This window comes from Aegilops tauschii, chromosome 7 (genome assembly GCF_002575655.3).
Source record: "Aegilops tauschii subsp. strangulata cultivar AL8/78 chromosome 7, Aet v6.0, whole genome shotgun sequence".
Lineage (NCBI taxonomy): Eukaryota > Viridiplantae > Streptophyta > Magnoliopsida > Poales > Poaceae > Aegilops > Aegilops tauschii.
This window is the reverse complement of record NC_053041.3, coordinates 37,318,147-37,321,468: the sequence shown is the minus strand read 5'-3', so window position 1 is coordinate 37,321,468 and position 3,322 is coordinate 37,318,147. Positions and strand designations below refer to the sequence as shown.

The 3,322-nt window shown below is 42.7% G+C and overlaps 1 non-coding gene across 1 annotated transcript; it reads right to left on the bottom strand.

The window, feature by feature from the left end:
• Nucleotides 1–310: 310 nt before the first annotated feature.
• LOC109734825 (uncharacterized) lies at nt 311–2,635 on the bottom strand. Its single transcript, XR_012188357.1, has 7 exons — nt 2,405–2,635; nt 2,210–2,299; nt 1,969–2,123; nt 1,189–1,309; nt 967–1,086; nt 816–886; nt 311–750 (listed from the first exon to the last, which is right to left on the bottom strand). It is a non-coding gene; the product is annotated as an uncharacterized protein (transcript).
• Between the last annotated feature and the right edge of the window lie 687 nt (nt 2,636–3,322).

Here is a 3,322-nt window from a genome sequence, read left to right as displayed (position 1 = left end):
GGTGTAACAAGACCATTTGCTCCAAAAGTTGGACCACCAGCCCTTAATGCCCACATAGTCCATTCATAAATCAAATGATTTCATTATGAAATAATATTCATAGTCATTAAACCAGCCATCGATAAATATCTACAAATGATACACATATTTGGGGCTCAAATTCAGTCCGTGTCAATAGTTTTTGTACTCCACCTTCCAACTATTACTATTCTAATTATTGCTTTGTATGTCCTTGCCACTTTGCAAAATGTCCAAATGGTAACAATTCAAATGTAGCTGATTTGCAAGGAAGAAGGACGATGGCATGGACTTTCTTCATTTCCATATAATTTAACTAATCAGCATAAAAGAAAGATCCACAGAGCTGAGACTAGTAGTTTACAACGTAAGTCATTAGACAGAAAAAGAATGCCATCACCTTCAGTTTAACAACTACTGAAGAAAAAGCTAGACCTCATAGATGACACAGACCCAACAAAATAACCTATATACAATACATGCTAGCGATCATTTGTCCTTTAATCATCCTCCTCCGGCTTCACAAAGAATTCGATAAATGCAATCCGGCTTGGCTGTTGAGCCCCTCCAGCAAAATTATGGTAGGATTGCGTACCTAGCCTTGCAACTGAAACCAGGTGCTGGATTTTGAGCATCCCTCCCCTCCCAATCGTCACTTTACTCCCACGATTCTCCTTCAAGACGCTACTTGGAACATTCGAGGTAGTGGCACGAAGAAACTTGTACTTATACCTTGCAGAGAACCGTAAGGTCAGCACAAAGAAGCATGCTGCAGATTTTAGAAGCAAGCGTTTTACCTGTAGGATAATTCTTGGTCACACTGGAATGCAATTAGAAGATCAGTATTTGCATAGTAGGAGAATTCGATCTGCCAAATGGATTAAGTAGCATTTAGATATGGACACCAACGGAGGCTATCTGAATGACAGAAAGCAATTCATGACACACCTCCAAGTCACCATGCCCTTCACCTTTAAATATTACTGAAGGCGGGTCTGGATGAAAATGAATCTGAATGCTGGAGCCTGGCCACTCAAGGTCGTCAATTGATTCTTTCAGGATGGCAGACTGACATTTCAAGAGGTGAATCATTAGTTTTGAGGTACTAAAAGTAAGAACTCGTAGCAAGGAATACTGCCACAAAAAGAATGGAGGAAGTATTGCAGGTACCTTAACAGTAAAAGTGACTGGAGTATTCCCTGCATGCTCAAAATGGTAATCCCAGGCGACAGTATCAGGAATTCTGGTTCTGATTTCTGCGTGTATACATGCATCTGGAGACCCCACTGACCTGCGCTTGTGTTACCAGAATACAAAGCATGAGCAAAATGATAAAATCTAAACACAGGATAAAACGATTGGCTTGCTTTCATTGAAGTTCAGAAGAGGGATACATATAGCTCTGCTTGTAGCAGTTAAAGAACCAGACGTGTACTGAATCGTGCATTGTGGGCTAGTATAGGCTAGGACTAAGTCACGGAATAACTGAATGTGACAAGCTAATGTAACAGTACAGCACTGAATGAATGTATACACTTAACACAAAAATCCCACGAGAACCGCCTGGTAGTCAACCTTTTTATTTGTTTCACATTACTTACATCCATATCCAGAACTAACTTAAATTTTGAGCTGAACACGAAGCTCAAATGATTAGAATGTAGTAATGTGAACTTTAGGATCACGATTTATTGATCTCATCAAGGTTTAATACATAATAAAGAAGAAGGTAGAGACAACCCCAAGTATAAACAAATAGCTATTTACTATTATCCACTACAGCATCCAAACGCCTAGTGAGTCACTAGATCAACTTTCCAAAGATCATAAATCACAAATGCAGTTTATCCACCACGACTATGCAAGTGGCTAGTGAGTTACATGATCAATTGACAGTATTATACAGTAAGTACGAACAAAGAGACCCGTGTAGACAGAGAAGATGCATACCTGAGGAGAAGCTGCATGTCGGGGCCAGGGTACCGGATCCCGACGGGGGAGGCGAACCCGGGGACGGTAAACATGTTGAGGCAGTCGACGAGGAGCCCCAGGCTGAGGCCGAACCGTGGACGTCCCTCCGCGCCGTAGTCGTACTCCGCAAACAGCTGCAACGGTCAATCCCCACTGAAACTTGAACGGCCGGGCTCAGGGAGAGAAAAACACAAACACCTGGCGGGCGCATGGCACGAACCTCGGTCTTGAGGTAGACCTTGGCCTGGAGGCAGCCGCTCTCCTCCACGGTGACCACGATGCCGTGCTCCGACAGCTCCACCACCGCGCCCTGCGGGACGACCATGCCATGGAGGGCGGCTCTTAGATACAGCCTACGCGTGCGGAGGAGAGGAGAGGAGAGGAGAGGAGAGGGGGGCGGCTGCTGACGGCTGACCTGATGCTTGTTCCAGCGCACGCAGGAGAGGGCGTCGACCATGCCATGGACGCAGTCCACCACGCACACCAGGTCCGGCGCGTCGTCGCCCTGGCCCTGCCCGGACGTCGTCGACGAGCTCATCCCCGCTCCCTGGACCCACGCCTCGCCGCCGCCGCTGGAGTCTCTTCTCCCGCCCTCTTTTTTCCCGCGACGGCGCGAAGCTGCTGCCCGCCCCTTCAGCTGGCCCATTCCTAGCGGTTCAGGCCGCGGATACTAAAAGGGCCTTTCGATGGGCCTATCCATAAGCATTTACCCTTACGGGCAACTTTGCGGGAGCGAGAATATGTTCATTGCGTATTTTTTTAAAAATGCAAATGCAGTGAAAAAAATGTTCGCTCTACTTTTAAGAAATGCTCAAATGTTGCAAAAATATGTAAGTGACATTTTCTGAAACGGTTTATACAATGTAAGAAAAATATTCTTGTAGTTCAGAAAATATATACGTTAAATTTATAAAATGTTAAAGCATCTGAAACAAATTTTCTGTGATTTTTTTTCAAAATAATATCCAATATAAAAACATGCTTGCATAGTCCAAAAAATCTCTCATATCGTACAAAAAATTAATCAAAGTTTTCTCAAAAATATTTCATATGAAATATACTAGATATATACAAAAACAATGTACAATATGCATGAAAAAAGTATACACACATGAAAACATATATTAAAAATATATATTAATCATGTATTTGAAAATGTTAAATGACTGCAACAAAATGTTCCTGTTGTATACAGGAATTGTATAATGTGTGTGAAAAATGCTGACATGTGTTGCAGAGAAATAAAGAAATAAACAAAGAAAACCAAAAAAATTGAACAAATAAAACTAAAATAAAGAGAAGAAAACGTGTGGAACAAACAAAGCAGAAAGAG